This window comes from Pongo pygmaeus, chromosome 10, assembly GCF_028885625.2.
Source record: "Pongo pygmaeus isolate AG05252 chromosome 10, NHGRI_mPonPyg2-v2.0_pri, whole genome shotgun sequence".
In the NCBI taxonomy this organism is placed as follows: Eukaryota; Metazoa; Chordata; class Mammalia; order Primates; family Hominidae; genus Pongo; species Pongo pygmaeus.
In genome coordinates this window covers 38,174,506-38,194,278 of record NC_072383.2, presented here as the reverse complement: position 1 = coordinate 38,194,278, position 19,773 = coordinate 38,174,506, and the positions used below count along the sequence as shown (strand labels likewise).

General features: G+C 37.7%; 1 protein-coding gene across 2 annotated transcripts in view; it reads right to left on the bottom strand.

The window, feature by feature from the left end:
• CNTN1 (contactin 1) overlaps nt 1-17,230 on the bottom strand; it is a 382,939-nt gene extending 365,709 nt beyond the window's left edge. For both annotated transcript variants that reach the window (XM_054444281.2, XM_054444282.2), the window contains exon 1: nt 17,077-17,230. The gene's annotated coding sequence lies outside the window, so the exon portion shown is untranslated. The remainder of the gene's footprint in view (nt 1-17,076) is intronic.
• Between the last annotated feature and the right edge of the window lie 2,543 nt (nt 17,231-19,773).

Here is a 19,773-nt window from a genome sequence, read left to right as displayed (position 1 = left end):
TTCAGAGCTGAAAAGGAGAAATCAACACCTGGGTTCAAAATTTCAAGACAGGTTGACATTCTTGTTAGTGGCTAATGTAGCTGCTGACTTTAATCTGAAGCCAATACTCATTTACCATTCTGAAAATTCTAGGGCACTTAAGAATTACGCTAACTCTCTCTGCCTGTGCTCTGTAAATAGAACAACAAAGTCTGGATGTAGCACATCTGTTTACAGCATGGTTTACTAAATATTTTAAGCCCACTCTTGAGACCGACTGCTCAGCAAAAACAATCCTTTCAAAATATTACTGCTCATTGACAATGCACCTGGTCAGCAAGAGCACTGGGGGAGATGTATGAAGAGACTGCTGTTATTTTCATGACTGCTAACATAACATCCATTCTGCAGCCATGAATCAAGGAATAATTCTGACTTTCAAGTTTTTTTTTATTTAGGAAATACCCTTCATAAGATTTTAGCTTCCATAGATAGTAATTCCTCTGATGGATCTGGGAAAAAAGTCAGTTAAAAATCTTTTGAAAAGAATTAACTATTTTAGATGCCATTAAGTACATTTGGGAGGAAGTCAAATCAAAGTATCAGTATTAACAGGAGTTTGGAAGAAGTTGAATTTGAGGAGTTCAATATTTCAGTGGAGAAAATAAATGCAAAAGTGGTAGAAATAGCAAGAGAAATAGAATTAGAAGTGGAGCTTGAATATTTGACTGAATTGCTATAATCTCATGATAAAACTGTGACAGAAGAGGAGTTGCTTCTTATGGATGAAAGTGGTTTCTTGAGATAGAATCTACTCCTGTTGAAGATGCTGTGAACATTGTTGAAATGGCAAGTGAGGACTCTGAATATTACATAAATTCAGCGGATAAAGCAGTAGCAAGATTTGAGAGATCAATTCCAATTTTGAAAGAAGTTCTACTGTGGGTAAAAGGCTATAAAACAGAATTGCATGCTACAGATAAGTCAACTGATTTCACAAACCTCAGTGTCATCTTTTTAGAAATTGCCACAGCCACCCCAATCTTTGGCAACCACCACTCTAAATCAGTCCTCAGAAATCAGCATCTAGGCAAGACCCTCTCCCAGCTAAAAGAGATTATGACTGGCTGAAGGCTCAGACAATTATTAGCATTTCTAGTAACAAAGTATTTTTTAATTAAGGTGTGTACATTTTCTTAGACATAATGCTATTGCAAACTTAATAGACTACAGTATAGTGTAAACATCACCTTTATAAGCACTGCAATACCAAAAAATTTGTGTGACTCTCTTTATTGCAATACTGGCTTTATTGCAGTGGTCTGGAACTAAACCCACAAAAACTACAAGGTATGCTCATAGCTTGCCAGAAACCCAGTAGTTAATGAACAAACGTTAATAGAGAGTCTTAGTGGTACAATTTTGACTTCCAAAATGAAAGCTTAGTATGCGTAATATACCATAATTTCTCTCTAATGTAAAATTTAATAAATGGAGGAAAATGTAACTTCAAATTATATTCAAAATTCTAGATCATAATATAATTTCTATTTGAGAAAAGTACCTAGGACTAAAAAGCCATTGGAAGAGTTAATATTATAAAATAATGCATCAATTTTTGATAACAGTTATATAAAAATTACAGCAAGTGGCCTTTGCTCTTAGTTTGTACATAAATTATGCTTCATTTTGCAGCCACGTTGAGAATTTGGTTGACTAAAAATATCTTACATTAAAATTAACCATATAGAAACCATCTTTCCAATGGCCACCCAAGAAACTGAAGTCTCCAAAATACTGTTTCTTCCTCATATTTTCCTCTTTATCTCACAACGAAACACTTTCTTTAGAGACAAATCAGTCACCCATTATCAGTCATCAAAAAACATATCTGGACAAGCACAGTAGATTACAACATTTTGTGCACTGAAATAAATTAGTATTTAACATGAAAGGAAAGGGATGCTCAGATTGGCTAGCAATGTTTGTAAAAAGCCATCCTTTGTTAGAGAAGAAGAAAGATAACAGAAATGAAAGAGGAAGCCTGTAATCCAGATCATGAGGTCAGGAGATCAAGACCATCCTGGCTAACACAGTGAAACCCGTCTCTACTAAAAAATACAAAAAACAATTAGCCGGGTGTGGTGGCAGGCGCCTGTAGTCCCAGCTACTCGGGAGGCTGAGGCAGGAGAATGGCGTTAACCCAGGAGGCGGAGCTTGTAGTGAGCTGAGATTGCACCACTGCACTCCAGCCTGGGCGACAGAGCGAGACTCCGTCTCAAAAAAAAAAAAAAAAAAAAAAAAGAAAAGAAAAGAAATGAAAGGGGAAAAGGAGAAAAGCAATGAACAGAGTATGAGAAAGAAGTAATGGTGATGGCTCTGGCACTGTCGTGATCCTTGAGGTATTTAAAAGCAATTCTATAGTCTTAATCTGAGCAGGGGTGTGTGTGTGTGTGTGTGTGTGTGTGTGTATGTGCACGCGCACGTCTTTATATGTATGTTTTGTTGAAGCACAAGCATTAACTCCATCTAGGTTGATCAAAATTTTTGTTTCTGGAATGCGCTCTGGGAAGCAACAGAGACACTGTTAGAAATGCAGATTCCTGGGTCCCATATCAGACCTACTAAGCCGGAGTCTGTAGGGATGAGAGTCAGGATTCCTCCTTTTTAACAATCTCAGGTAATTCTTATGAACTGTAAATATTGAGAACAGCCAGTGCCTCATAACGTATCAGTTATGCAGCACATATATTATCATGATCATATCTACCAATATGGAAGAAGTAGTATCGGCATCTGCTAATAAATAGACAACCTTCCTCTGGGATTTTCAGAATATGAAATATTATTACAAAAGAACATTTCTAAAATATTTTCTTTGTTTACTTAAAAACATCCAAAACATCACTGTGTTTTGAGGGGTCCTATAAGTTTGAGGCCGTGTTCTAGGCATTGAAGATTCAAAATAAAAATTGAAAAGACATATTCTCCACTCTTACAATCTAGTAAAAAAAGGGAGACATGGACAAAAGTATGGATAATGAAGTGTTAAAGAGGCTATGTGAGAAGTTTATACAAGATACACTAGGAACATAGGAGGGAGGTGTCAATCTGCCTGGGAGAAGTCAGGCCAGGAGAAGCTTCCTGAAAAATGTGGCATGGAAGAACCTTGAGAAATGCGCAGATGTTTACCAGATATACAGTGAAGACACAGGCAAAGATTTCTCTCTGATTAAAGCATCAGGGGAGGGGGGAGGGATAGCATTAGGAGATATACCTAATGTAAATGACGAGTTAATGGGTGCAGCACACCAACATGGCACATGTATACATATGTAACAAACCTGCACATTGTGCACATGTACCTTAGAACTTAAAGTATAATAAAAATATATATATCTATATATATATATAAAGCATCAAATGATATAGTTTGGATCTGTGTTGCCACCCAAATCTCATGTCAAATCTTAATACCCAGCGTTGGAGGTGTGGCCTGGTGGGAGATGATTGGATCCTGGGGTAGATTTCTCATGAATGGTTTAGCACCAACCCCTTGGTGCTGTTCTCAAGATAGTGAGTGAGTTCTTGTGACCGATCTGGTTGTTTAAGCGTGCAGCACCTTCCTGCCACTCTCTCTTGCTCCTGCTCCTGCCATGTGAGATGCCTGCTCCCTCTTTACCTTCCACCATGATTAGAAGCTACCTGAGGTCTCCTCAGAAGCAATGCCTGCATTAAGCTTCCTGTACAGCCTGCAGAACCGTGGGTCAATTAAACCTCTTTTCTTTATAAATTACCCAGTCTCAGGTATTTTGTTATAGCAATGCAGGAATGGATGAACACAACACTTAAAAAAAAAAAAAAAAGAGATGTTACTTTTGCCCAGAATTCTAAAACCTATTATTAAACATTGAAAAAAAAAACTATGATCTGATGTAGATGGAATAATTCTCTATTACTACCCATCATCAACAGCACTTACCCCATCTCAAACACAAGGAAGTTTCTGATAAATAAAGTATATAAGCATATGCAAACTGAGCAGAAGGTCTATGGCAAACATGAAGCAGAAATAATTCATCAGGATTCAAATAGTGGTGTCAACTGCAAGCAATTGGGAAGGAAAATATTCTCTGGATGAAACAAAATCCTGGAGAAAAGGCTGACAAAGTTTAATTCCCTAATGAATCAAATAATAGGCAATCACTAGCTTCGAGAAATACCACTGTTTTTGGACACTCAAAAAGGACCAGTATTGTCAATATACCTTGGCATGACACTTCCCTGAACAATGAAGGCGCTAAAAAGAGACAGAAAGTAAAGAAGAAACAAAGAAGAAATTACACTTGCTATATATCAGTAAATCTTTGTGACTTCTCAATATATAATGTTATCAGAGTAGCAGAAAATAGAGGGATTTTTATTGCAAGGATAAGCTTTTCACATGCTGAGCAATGATTCTCTGAGCACATTTCAGTATGACTAACATAATCATTTAGGTCAGTAGCAATGGCAATTTTTCCTCTTTACAACTAATCACTTTACCATTGTAAAAATAAATAAGACAAAAAAATTATCAGTCTGGTGATGTGAGGCATGAGAAGTTCCAGGGAATAGCATTTTATAGAAACCATCAGTTTAAAATATCTCCAAAATCCAAGTTTTACTGTACATCTTTTCCTTAGTGATTTAGTCATATTGCAAATGACTATTTCTTATACCCCCATAACAGATATGATTGTATACAAACAGGAAACCATACGTGTTTATAAAAATAAGCAAGGTAGTATTCTAAGCCATAGCTAGGGATAAAATCCTAAGTCTAGGACATCTGTGAATTTTTATGGCTTTTAAAATATATGTGTCTTAGCCAAAATCAAGAAAGAAGCTGTGAAATCAAAGAAGCTGTGAAAAAGATGAAGATGAAAAAAATATGACTCTATGTTTAATTATCTTTTCTTAACTACTCAAAGGGAGCTTTCATAACATACCTAACAGCAAGATGAATTCAGTCAATAATAAAATTACTACTAGGTCTTATTAAAGATAATTTGGAGCTCATGCATCCTTTAGATGTGTCCTGAACGTGATGACATTTTAGTAGTCGTTTCTGTACGAGGTATTAGGTCATCAATGTGTTTACTTTTTAATTTTTCATGGTGAAAAATAGAAAGTCATTTTTACTGAGTAGTTTATATATGTGGTAGTTGAACTTATAAATACAGTAACTACAGTTTGTATTGCAGAGGCTAAATAAATGTTGATACTAATAAAAAAAAAAAAAAAAAAAAAAAAAAAAGATAATTTGGAGAGTATGGACCTGCCAATTTTTCAAAATTTCTTTTCTTATCAAGAATGATCTAGATATGCTGTTTCAAATCTAGACTTATTTTAACATTTTTGAAATTACAGCCCTTTCATAGCTAGTGTCTTTTACTTTATTAAATCCTAAAAAATAATTATGAAATCTGATTAAATCACTGCCTTTCTTTTAACCATTGCTCCGAGAATAAGACACATACTTCAACACTTTAAAGAAACTTTCTTTTTCTGCTCTTCAGCCATGTGTCTTGCTACTGTATAATTTATACTGTACCATATTTCTTTATTTCTTTTTGTTATTTGAACCAGTCATGCTATTCTTTGCCTCCAGGTCTTTATTTGTCCTCTGCATAGAACAATTCCCCTAGCATATTGGCTCTGCTTGGCTCAAAGCACCCATTTGCAGTTTTGAACTACCTTTTTATCTATTTTACACACCTAGTTTAGAAGACTCTTGAAGGCAAGAGAAAGTCTCACTTAATCATTACCGTATCTCTAGCCCCAGTGCAATGTCTACCACATGGTAGATCTGCATTTCTGTTCTCTCTCTCTCTTTCTCTCCCTCCTCTCACCAACAATATAAATGAAGGAAAGAAGGAAATATTATTCACGTCACTTCTTTCCATTTCTAACTAGCAGAAGGGACTACTTTGTAGGTTATTCATAGGAAACAGGCCCCTTTACATGTCTAGAAACTTCTCACTGAAGAACAAGCAGCTCTGAGAGGGTCATAAATAGGTCAGTGAGAAACAGGCACCTGCCTAAGTAGCCTAATTACCTAAATCAAACCTGGAAAACAATCAGATGAGAGCGATACGGCAAACTTAACTTCCATATCTATTTTCACGACTTCGGAAAATGAAGGCACTCAGAGTAAGAGGAACTGAGTAAATTTTCCAAAATTACGTATCTACTACGTGCCAGAATATAGATTTAAATCTTTATCCATTGAAAAGCTGTAATACTAAAAATAACGATGAAAGCAGGGGAGTTTAACTTAGGATCCACTTAAATAAACTGAAATGTTTTTACAATTCCAAAAATAACTGAAATATTTTTATATAAAATAGCAAAATTTAGTCTATAGGGAAATACCAAATGTTATGTTTTATGATCTCTTTAGCACACAGCTATGCTTCATTTACATTATTTTTTCAGTAATAATTTGATTTGGAAATACAAAATCCAAACATATTTAAAAGACTGATAATAGTACTAGGGAGAATATGCAAAAGCAGACATTCTTATTCATTACTATAGTAATTTATACTATATAATTTACAGGGCAACTTGGAAATATCAATAATCTGTAAAAAATATATATATACCTCTTGGCTAGCAATTTCATTCTGGAAATATCTTAGAAAAATATTCCCAGGAATATACAAAACTACACGTAGAATAATGTTTCTGTAGCATTCTTTTTTAAAAAACATTGGAAACATCACCCAAAGTTCCAACAATGAGACAAATAAATTGTGTTTTATGCAAAGGGATACTATGCAAGTGCTGGAAAGAATGTGTTGGCACTATAATACGTGGAAAGAAAAAGTTGCCCAAGATAAAAGGAAGTTGCAGAACACCGTATATAGTATAATTCAATTTTGGGCTGGGCACAGTGGCTCATGCCTGTAATTCCAGCACTTTGGGAGGCTGAAGTGGGTGGATCACTTGAGGTCAGGAGTTCACGACCAGCCTGGCCAACATGGTGAAACCACGCCTCTATTAAAAATACAAAAAATTAGCAGAGCATGGTGGCAGACTCCTGTAATCTCAGCTACTTGGGAGGCTGAGGCAGGATAATCGCTTGAACCTGGGAGGCAGAGGTTGTGGGGAGCCGAGATTGCACCATTGCACTCCAGCCTGGGCAACAAGAGTGAAACTCCGTCTCAAAGAGAAAAAAGAAAAAGAATGTCTAATAAACTTGAAAACATGCATAGGAGAACTATCAGTAATAACACAAAACTGGAAACAACCCAAGTATTCAACAATAGAATAAATATGTATATTTTGGGGGCATTCATTCACTAGAATTCTACAGTACAATGAAAATAAATTATTGCTACATGCAAGAATATTGACACAGCTCACAAAAAATTTTGAACAAAAGGAATCTGGGCCAGGCATGATGGCTCATGCCTGTAATCCCAGTACTCCAGGAGGCTGAGCAGGGATGATCATTTGAGACCAGGAGTCCGAGAACAGGCTGGGCAACAGAGCAAGACCCTGTCTCTGGGAAAAAAAAAAAAATCCGATACAATAGTATCGGTAGTTCATGATTCCGTTTATGTAGATTTTAAAAACAGACAAAACTATTCTACAGTCTTATTAGTCAGAAGCTATCTTTGGAGAAGAGTAAGGTGATAGTGATTAAGTGGGGCTGGAAGCGGGGTACCTGGGTGCTGACAAGATTCTTTCTTCTGAAATGAGTGTTGATTTCATAGTATGAATACTTTGTTATAGCTCATTGGGCCAAATGTTTTCTGTATGTCTGCTATTCTTTAATTAAAAAGAGAAAAGGAAAGAATGTAATAATACAGTGTTTTACTGAAAGTTGATGTCTTAGGTTCATTACCACTCAACTTGTGCATAAACCAAAATTTGAAAATAACATTTTTTGAGAAACTAGGTTAATTTTCAAGCAATCTGAAAGTTGTTATGCTCTCCAAAATAATATAAGTAGACCAAAAGAAAAATAAAGTCAATCCATTAGGCATTTACAAATATTTTAAATTATATTACACCGCATTTAATGTATAAAAATAATTTACAAAGGAAAGTTTTAACTGAGATAAAATTCTATTACAGTAAACAGCTTGAGTTTCAAGCTAGAATACTATAAATATTATTTATAATATTTATCTTATCTGTTACAGTTAACAAATCTGTACTTTTAGTAACCATGACAATTAAATACTATCAGATTAGAAGCCTTAGGAGAGACTTATTGTTTATGGTTTGAGATGTTAGAAAGCAAAATTAGGGCAGAAATGCATAAAACTTCTGGTGCTTGCGTCAAAATTCAAATGATTGGCCCATTAGAGGCATATTTAAATGACACATTGTAATGGTCCAATTCATGCTTGGGAAACTGCACCATGTAAATTACTGTAGTGAAAGATATCAATAAGATATTCATAAATAAAACATGCAAATTTAGAATGATTTAATTCCTTGTATTAATACTAAATTTATTTGAGGGTCTAGGGATAGATTCTGGTCACTTAGAATAGCAGCGTTTTAAACCGTGACTCACAAAATACTAAAACCAGCTATCATGAGCACTGGGGATTGGTGCTGAATAACACAGCAATTAAAAACTTGGACTTCAGAGTCAGACAATCTGGGTGTGAATTCTAGCCTCTCCATGCATTAACTTTTTAATAACTAACTTCCCTGATCTGCAAAATCGGAATAATAAACTTTAAAAATACTTTTCACTGGTTTTGTAAAGTTTTGAGATGGTCATGTGCAACACATTTTTTTTTAAATGCCCAACACAGAGTGAGTGCTCAATAAGTGATTATTAATAATTGAGGTGCAGTTATAGAGAAGACGTTTGCACAAGTCCATTTTTAAAAATCAATCTTATATCTCGGTGTTTGTAATTTTCAACCTAGGATAGATCACCATTCTTACTAAGTACCCATCTCTTTTCCATAAATTTCTTTTTCATCACTTGCACTATTTCCTAAAAAATGCATTTGACCTATCTGGTTCTCCAAGATTACACAGAATATATGCTAAGCCAAAACCTGAAGACTAAAGTTGAACATTGTCTACTAAACAAAGAAAATCCAGAATTATTATTATTATTATTATTATTATTATTTTGAGACAGAGTCTCACCCTGTCACCCAGGCTAGAGTGCAATGGCATGATCTCAGCTCCCTGCAACCTCCGCCTCCTGGGTTCAAACGATTCTCCTCCCTCAGCCTCCTGAGTAGCTGGGATTATAGGCATGTGCCACCATGCCCAGCTAATTTTTGTATTTTTAATAGAGATGAGGTTTCACCATGTTGGCCAGGCTGGTCTCAAACTCCTGACCTCATGATCTGCCCGCCTCGTCCTCCCAAAGTGCTGGGATTACAGGCGTGAGCCACCATGCCTGGCTGAAAAAAATATTTTAATAATTCAAGTTTAAAAAAAAAAAGTAAGGGAAAGAGCATTGTACTTGTCACCTAATATAAAAAGACAAATACTTCAAAACAAACAAACAAAAAAGGGTAATATGGTGTGTGTGTGTATGTGTGTGTGTTCTAAATGATTAAGTAACTAAATATAAGACTTTAAAATATGTTTAAAGCAAAAAGTTCTGTCAGCTGGTTTCTTCTCAGATTACTAAAAATCTAAGTAAAAATCCTCTACAGGTAATAATGCAATACATTTTTACTAGATTGCTCAGGACTTTCAGGGGATTATTATTATCAAGATTGTTGTCCTTAACCTAGACAAAATGATGGCCGTCATGTCTCAGTGAAATGTTCTGGGCCAAGCGTAACACATGGGACACTCAACTATGAGAAAGATCATCTTACTTGTCCAGATTTGCCACTAACGTGTAACCTTGGGCAAATTAGTTACTTCTCTGAGCTTTTTTTTTAAATCTGTAAATGTGGATAACCATGCCTTTGAATCTAACTTTCAAAACTGTTACAAAGGATCAAATAAGGCTACGCATGTGACCATGCTTTGTAATCTACCAAAGATGACACCAATGGAAGACCTTTTATTAAATAAAGAAAAGTGAAATTAACTTTGCCATTATTTAATTCCAACACAGCTAAATTTATACATCTACATTATCCATGTAACTATACATTCCTCTTTTCTTTTAAAATGCAGAATTATTTAAAAGATATTTATTGACTGATTTAGCAATTTGGAATTATTGACTGTCCTAGGCATGCTTTTCATTACAAAATTCCTCATTAAAAAAACCTCTCTTTTATTTATTCTGTATAAATCAACAAAACCAGGAAGTTAATTTTTGAAATATTGTGAAGAGTGACATAATTTTTAGTTTTTATTGATTGGTTTCCAGGGTAAAGAATCCTTCATTTGTTGAAATCCTAAAAACTAATTTGGTCTTAACCTTCTTTTATTCATTTCTTCAGAAAATATTTATTAAGTATCAACTCTATGTCAGGTCCTCTATCAGACACAAAGAAAAATAACATATGGTGTCTATCCTCAAGGACTTACAGTGGGGGCAAGAGACAAGTAAACAATCAGTACAATATAGTATGGTAAGTGATATGGCAGGGATATCCACAGGTTACCATGGGAGTCAAAATTTAAGACTGGGAATTCAGGGAAGTTCTCCAAGAAATGGTGGCACCTGACCCAAGGCATGAAAAGGTTAGGTTAGTTAAAAAGCAGACAAGAAAACAGGTTATTTATAGTAGAGAATAGAACATGGGGAACATGGGAGGGTGTTGGGAGAAAAGAGAAAACAAGATGCATTAGGAGAAGGCATACCGTTCAGTTGATTGACATTGTGGGAGATTGGAGATGGAAGAAATTTGATTAATCAGAAAATGAATCTAGAGAAGTTACCAGGTACCATTTAATAAAGGACTTTAGGTGCAATGCAAAAGACTTCAGACATCTTACTAATACAAAAAAAGGGAAACTAACTCAAAAAATTTTCAGCAGAGGAAGAATACGATGAGATTGGTTTTAGAAAGACAACTGTGGTTATGACATATAGAATGTACTTAGAAGAAGGCGACTATGAGGCAGGAGAATGAAATAGGGACTTCAAACTCTAAATATGTTTCTTACACAGAAAACAATGTTGTAAAAAAATTTAAGTGACTGGTCTCATGGCCGGTCATGATGGCTCACGCCTGTAATGTCAGCACTTTGGGAGGCCAAGGCAGGCGGATCACAAGGTCAAGAGATCAAGACCATCCTGGCTAACACGGTGAAACCCCATCTCTACTAAAAATACAAAAAAATTAGCCGGGCAAAGTGATGGGCACCTGTAGTCCCAGCTACTCGGGAGGCTGAGGCAGGAGAATAGTGTGAACCCAGGAGGTGGAGCTTGCAGTGAGCCGAGATCACGCCACTGCACTCCAGCCTGGACGACAGAGTGAGACTCTGTAAAAAAAAAAAAAGGAAAAAAGAAAAAAAAATTAAGTGGCTGGCCTCAAACACACTGCTAGTAACTGACTGAGCTAGGTTTCATGCAAAGCTCTGCATAACTCTTAACACCTATGCTCTGAAGAACCGGGCAACCTGCCTCTCCTAAAAGAAACCAATGCAACCAGCCCTAAGCATTTAGAGTAGTAACAAAACAGTGCAGGAAAAGTGATGACATACTCAGGTCTACACCAACAAAATCAAGTACAGGGGTGAACAATTATCTAGTGAATTAAGGACCATCTGGATAATCCTGGCAGAAGCAGATTTAGTGCCTGAGTCATTCAGATAATTGTGCAAACAAAGTGCCCTGCTCTGGCTAAGTAACCTGGCCATTAATATCTTCCATAGTGCATTCTGCCCTGTGGCTCTTTTGAAATGGACAATAGTAGCTCAGAAAGAATTAAGGTACTATTCACTTCATGGGAGAGCTGCCTAAAGAATAATGGGATCTTAATAGACTGAGTGAATTTTCTGTGTCCCCAGAGCCATTTCGCACTGGGATATACATATGATATACATAAGTCAGATTCTGCTTCAAAGGAGGAAAGAAGTTCAGCAACAGCACCGTCACATGTTGTTTTTATATTCAATTCTCCGTTAAGTGGTAGAAAGTTTTCTCAACCTGAAAGCTACAAAGAGATACTACTGCAAATAGATTTATAAACTACAGTAAAGCTATACATTTCTGTGTGTTAGAGAGCATTTTTTAAAATGCAAAGAACAAGATGAGGACAATTTTTGCAGTATACCACAAATTTCCTATTACGTGAAGAAAATATGAACACTCCAATAAAGAGTCAAATGAAATTCACAAATTAAGAAATACAAAGAACCTATAAATATAATAACATTTTTGAACTCATCCAAAATCATAGGAACAATAACTCAGAAGAATAACTAGATACACAATTTATACTATCAAAATGATCCCAATTTTTAAAAATAATACCAAGTGTTAATGAGAGTATAGCCAAACTGGTACAACACTGGTAGAGTATAAATCTGTGCTTACATTTTGGGGGAAGCAATTTGGCAGTAAGTGTTATGAGGCTAAAAATATTTACACTTTTGCCTGGGTAACTTCTAAGAAGTTGTCATAAGGAAATGGTCAGAAATGCAAATATTAATGTATATAAAGATTCATTTTCATGACGGTGCAAAACTGAAAACAATCTGAAGATCTATTATAGAATATTGACAGCCAAAAAACACATGGCTAGTAAGAATATTAAATGAAATGAATAAATGTTTATGGTATATTAAGTTTAAAAAGCTAAATACAAAGGTGAATGTTCACTATAAACTCAAATCTATAATTGAAAAATACCTATTTATATTAATAGAAATAAGACTGGAAGATTGAAATAGGATCTCTTTGTATTGTGGAATTTGGTGGATTTTTCTTTATTCCCAGTATTTCTTTAATGATTCTAGATGTCCTTATAATAATAAAGTATTATTTTCAATTTAATATTAAATAGACTTTTGAATGTAACTTTACACAGTAGGTCATTCATATTATTGAAGTGAAATAATGCTCCATCCTCCTGCTGCTACATTTCCAACGTCACACAACTGATCAGTCCTGTTGTCAGGAGTTGAACCTGAGTCTCCTGCTCCAAAATCAGTGCTTTTTAAGATTTGAATGAAAGTACAGTGAAAGTTTCAAAGGAAAATAGAAGCACTAATGAAAATTGAAAACACATTATACCAATAATACATGGCATCTTAGATTAAAGCAGATAGACTTATACATTGGAAGTTTTGATAACATGCCTACTGGACTCATCCAGACATGGAGTGCCAGAGGAAACTAGCACTGGAACAAGCAGAGAAAGATACAAATTAGAGTTGAAAATAAAAATGAATTAATTACTGACTATATGGTGAACACTTGGACTAGAGGAAAGAAAGTCTTAAAAAGTAACTAACCACAAGCCAGAAAGCCTGTAAAGTTGTAGTCTCCATTGATAAAAGCCAGTTTAGGAATGATGCCTATTGATGGAGAAAATGCAAAACCAGTTTTCACCTTGTGCATTACAATTGCTACAATAGCACTTCTATTATTAATAGCTATTCTTTATGAGTAATTACCATGGGCCAAACCCTATTTTGAATGTTTAACACGCATTATCTCACTTAATATTTTACAAATCACAAAATCCTCTCACATAAGTGCTATGATAATCCCCAGTTGACTTGCTGATGTTCACTTAACTGCATCATGATACATAAATATTAACACCTGCAGGCTTCCTCCCAAAGCCTGTGCTCTTAGCCAATAGGATAAGTGTAAAGGAAATGGCTAATGGGAGGGAGATTAGGAATGGAAATGCAGAAGGAGAACTTTATTTTCAATAAGATAAATTGTCATCAATTTGGGGGATTTGCTTGAAAGCTAGAAGTAGAAAGAGAAGATAAGGGAGACAAAGAAAGGAAAGTTAGAAAAATTAAGAAAAAAGCATGGTATCAGAGCATTGTAGTGTCAAGGAGCAAAATTTCAAGAAGATGGACAATATGGAAAATAGAAGGTCAGAAGAGAACAATGGATAATACGTCAATAAAAAGAAAAACATTGGAATTGAGGAGGAGGAGCTTACTGGTGAGTTAGAATAAGTTGTGGGATATGATAGAGACCATGGCCAATTTACATGTAGAAATAGATGGAAATTGGAGCATTTGTTGATTTTTTTGAAATAAGGCAATTACAGGGCATATTTTGTATACAGAAATATAAATTGTCTATTTCAGCTCTTTTTAGTTGGTCTGAAGGGACACAAGATACAAGAGAATACATAGAACCAGTACATAGTCATAACCCCTACTGGAGAACTGAATCAGTCTATGAAAAGATATAGAAACACTTTATGTCATCCATTACTCCTCATGGAGAGGATCATAAAGCCAGAGGAAGTTTCCTCCCAAGGCATAGCCTTCTACCAAAAAAAATCCCCAAATCGTTGCGGCACCCATCCAGCTCCTTAGGATGATGCTTCCTGAACAAGAATCTTTAAGGCTACTTATTATAGGACTGTGTTCAATGTGGCGGGGTATACAAAAAGATTATAAGCATAGTCTTTTTCTGCAAAGTACTTCCTAATTAGAAAACAAATCAGACATACAAATGAGGATTAAGCAACAAAATAAGACTAAGTAAGATTAAATTTCCAAGTGAAAATAGTCTACTAGAGATTCTGAAGAGGAGTGATGGTTTTGTTAGAACCATGAATTTTAAAATGCATATAGTTGATACATACCAATGTATTGTTATTATTACCAATAGCCCTAATTATTAATGACCCACTATGCGCCCATCCCCATGATAGAAACATGCATACTTTTTATGACCCTCATAGCAACCTGAAAATTCAATGCTATAAAATTCCTTTTAAAGACAAGGAAACAGATTCTCAGAGTTTAATTAACTTGCTCCAAATCAGATCATCAGGAAGTTGCAGAGCAAAATTAAAAGCCAGCTCGCATTGCCTGTGACGGTAACTTGGTAGATTAAATCATTTATCTTCAAAATGACTTGGCAAGTTAGAATTTTGTTCTTAAAACACAGAATTAAATTTTGTAGGGATACATGTCAGACTAGAACCGAATAAACTTGGTTTATATTGTTCCTGGTATCAACATTAACCACATTTTGTTGCCAGGACCAAAAATCCTGGGAAGCTAAAAAGTATTCTATTTGAGGGGAAACTGCTATGCAGTATAATTACACAGCAGGTTGTTGGAATATTAAAGTTTTCAGAAGACTTTCAACCAATAACTTGTGTCCTCTGAATCTTAGTTTCTTCATCTGTGAATATGGAAGGGTTGTCATCAGGAATAAATAATTTCAGGGAATGGCAAAGATAAATGCACATACATCAATCTATAAAAGAAAGTCCACATAGTACAAATAGATGTGATATGAAAAAGCAGTACAAATTTAAATATCAGGTCCACAAGTAAAATCTGTACAAATAAATACCTCACATCTACCCCAGCAAGGGTTCTAGCAGTTCCTTACTCTTGGAAAGTGGGTGGATCCATTCCCAGATCCCCAAATGCTGTTAGCCATAAGTTATCACTGAAATAAATTTACTACCAAATAACCAAACCATTATGCCGAGTCTAATAAAATATCCCAGATACGGCATGTGTTAATTTGATTTGCATTACACTTCGGCCTGGTAAGGTTCATATGTACACTTAGAAACCGAAAAATGCGGCGAAATGGATGAAGATCATATTGGCACTCTAAGAATGTTTTCAAAATACTGAAATATTGAAAACATGAGATATGACATTGAAAACATGAAATATGAAATATGGATCTTTACGTGAGTTACAAAAACATTATTTCACGCAGGGTTTCAGCAGTCTGAATGCTTCTTCTCTGGCTTTTCCCCCAATGGAGAATTGGATTCCCTTTTGCCCCTCCCACTCAGTGCTTCCAGATTGCTTGAGAAGGCCAAGGCAGCCGGCTCAGCAGCAGGGAAGCCGGGCTGGGTATGCAGGAGCTATATATAGCTCCACCTTGGAGATGTGCACACACAAGCACACGTACAAATACCCATGCCCGGTTTGGCATGAAAATAAATAAATAAATAAGGAAAGGTCTCAGCTATCCACTTTCCCTCTTTCCCATTATCCCAATTTTTCAGGAATGTTCAAAGCAGGGTGTCATCAGTCCCAGAGGGTGATGCAGCGTCTGATCTCTGCAATTCTTCTGCCTACTGCTCCCAGCAATCTGACTCCTGCAGGAACCGGCACTGGGCCAACACCTACTACCCAGATGCGGTCACCTAGGGAGGCAGCCTCGCAGCCGCTCGGAGCCCATCCGGGCACAATCACTTGACTCCCTGGAAATCCCTGAAGCCAAACCCACCTTTCAGAAACTAGGTGTGAAGGTGGTTCCCGTAGACAGCGCCAGGCTAGGAGGGAAGGGGCCGTGGCTCCGCGGTCTCTCCCTCCCACCTGCCGCAGATCGTGGAGAAGGGCCGGTGGTGCCTTCTCAACGGAGATGTAATTAATCGGAACGTGCCCTTCGAGTTGCAGGGATTCTTCCCCACCCCCCTCTCCTGAAGGGAGCTAGATCTTAACAGAGGGGTCAGGGGACAAACAAGTCCCTTCTTCCCCTCTCCGCAACGGCTCCCAGGTTTTCCGGGATGCGCTAGCCAGGCGCCCAGGTGGGATGTGAAAGATGAGCAGGTGCGGGCCGGCTTCGGGAGCAAAAGACCTGCGGGCCCTGGGCTGCAGACCTCTCTGCTTCCCCACCCCTCCCCTGCCGAGGCGACATGGCATCCCTGGGGCGAGTTCCCGGCGCTGGCGGCGGCAGCCGCGGAAAGGAAAGTTGACGAGACACAGACCCCGGGCTCGGAGCCCTCTCCTAGGGCACTGCCGTCCTGCCTTGCCCAGCCCCCCAGGGCTCCGGCATCCCGCACCCCTGCTTCCCCGCACCCCAGCCACCTCCGCCCCGGTCCTTCCCGCGCCGTACTTCACGGCGAGAGCTGCAGCGACCACAGGAGATTTGGGGGTGACGAGGGCTGGGCGGGGCTGGGGGAAGGGAAGCAACAGCATGGAAATGCGCATTCTTTATTTTATCTGCAAAGAAGGAAAAGTCCAGCTTCCTACCTGTTCCCTGCTCCTGCTCGCCTCGGTGCGGCACAGCTGGACCATAACCTACAGGTTTCCCACTTCCGCTGCAAACACCTGGGAGCGCATCTCCCCACCGGCGCCCCTCCTCGCCTCGGCGGAGCCCACCCTGGCTACTTGACAGCAGAAGCCCGGCCTTTTAGGGCGGTTATTGGGACAGCAGGGAAAGTGGGGCGGGGACCACAGGGAAACTCGCGTCTCTGATTGGACAACAGGGATATCACTCTCACCCCCAGGACCAGCGCAGGCTGCAGACTTGGGTAGCTGCTAAACCCAACTGCAAAGGGTCTCTGCAGTGCCTGAAACCCAAACCTGCTGCTACCGGATCAAGGACCCTTGCTGGAGAGAAACTGGTTTGATGACTTGTCATTTGAGGCCCCAAGAGGGAAGGAGGGGCCAGGCATAACTAGACACCCAGCACTTTCCTGAGCTTCCCTGAAGGGACCATCTGCTCCGGGAGATTTGTCAGGCGAAAATATCAGGCCAGCGCCTCATAGAGAAGAATGAGCTTCGATTAGGAAATAATAAGATACTTATGTGGGAAAAAATACACACACAGAAGGGAAAATAAAACGATGTGAGGTTTTTTTTTTAAAGTTTCCATTTTTGTCCAGATGTAACATGGCAGTTTTTCTGGAGAAAAGACTGAATTGCTTAGTCTGTAGTGCAGAAGACCCCCAAATATTCCCTGGTAGAGACAGTGTTTTAAACGGGGAAGCACTGCATAATAACCTCTCAAAAAAAAGGGTAAAAGAAATTAAGGCCAAACTGCATGAGAGATTTGCTTTGGGGCAGTTCAGTTTGTGGCAAAAGTCTTAAAATAATCACCACTAGACTGATTGATAATTAAGCGATCTGTTACTTTTCTATTGATAGTAGTTTATCATTTCTTTGGTACTCAGACACTGAGAGGATGTTTATGCCCCTAAACCTAAGTGATCCCAAGCCTGCCTTTTATGTGAAGGGAACAGGATAAAATAACTTTGTGTCCAGTTGCCATCTCTGCCATTTATTCAGGTGGAATCTGGAAATTATGGAATTCAAGAGACTTCTTAAATGAAGGAACATGCTAGAACTACCACATGTAAAACTAGGGGTGTAGGGTGTCTTAGTATATAGTACCATGTGAGGAATCAAGTTGCCTTCTGCCTGCAAATAGCCACATTCTTCTTCTATCTAAATTAAGTAGCCATCTTAAGTGCTGAGCATAAGACACAACTCTCATTCTCAAAGAGCTTCAAAGAGCTTATGATAGGCTTGGGACACTGGAACAACTGTTAGAGAAGATGACATTGCTATTAATAAATGTAGACTCTACTTACTGGTTACGGTTGTTATTACTATCATCAGGTAAGGCTCTTCATAATGTTTTCTTCATAATACTGAAGGAATCCGATTAATGCATTTGAAGGTGGGGGCCGGGCGAGGTGGCTCACGCCTGTAATCCCAGCACTTTGGGAGGTGAGGCAGGAGGATCACAAGGTCAGGAGATCGAGACCATCCTGGCTAACACGGTGAAACCTCGTCTCCACTCAAAAAAAAAAAAAAAAAAATTACAAAAAATTAGCCGGGCATGGTGTAGGGCGCCTGTAGTCTCAGCTACTCAGGAGGCTGAGGCAGGAGAATGGCGTCAACCCAGGAGGCGGAGCTTGCAGTGAGCCGAGATTGCGTCACTGCACTCCAGCCTGGGCGAGAGAGCGAGACTCCGCCTCAAAAAATAAAATAAAATAAAATAAATGAAATAAAATAAAATAATGCATTTGAAGGTGGGAAGGGACCCTGGAGAAAATTTACAGTGAACAAACAGATATGATTTGTGTGGTGACAACCATCTTAACACTGAATGGAAATGACTAAATATGCCGTGGCAAAATTTCAGAGCCCCTGTGTCATTTCTTACACAATACTCCTATTAGTCATGCACCTCTGTCCCAGGTACTCACACCAGTTATTCCATTGGATTGGCCAAATCATTCATGAATTACTGAGTACTTTTTCAGTGCCATATCCTGTGTTAGGTGCTACAGAACTAAAGCAGAATAATGTATTGGACACGTTAAAGATGATCTCAGGAAGCAATTACAATAGTAATATTTCTTAGGAATGTGTGTTTGCAACATGAACATCTTTTGATTCCTAAGCATAAATTATTTTGAGTCAAAATGAGCTTCAACATGCTCTCCTCTAGAGGTAATCAGAGGAGAAGAAAAAGTATCAAAGAAAATATCTAAATATTAAAGACGACACAAGAATTGAAATTGGTACTGAAAAGAAAACTAAAGAAATCTCTGCTATCTGCATTCTTTCATTGCTTCATTCATTCATTCTTTCAACAAATATTACTATTATAAATATAATGATGAATAAAATAGGCAAGCTCTCATGGAACACATTCTTTATTCTTCAAGCAGACAATGTTGCTTTGTGCATTTACTGTGATCTAATTAGCAGCTTTGTGTGTACATGCACACACAACTCTAGAACAGTATTAGGATAATTTCTCTCTGGATCAGGCATCTCACACATTTTCAAGTAAAACAGAGTGTTTTCAGGTTATTGCTTATTATCTCAAAGAGAAAAATCTGTACATATGTTCCCAGAATACAAGTGAATATGTCAAAAGTATCTGCTGCAGAACATTTTATATTTTCCAAATCACTTTCAGATACAATTTCC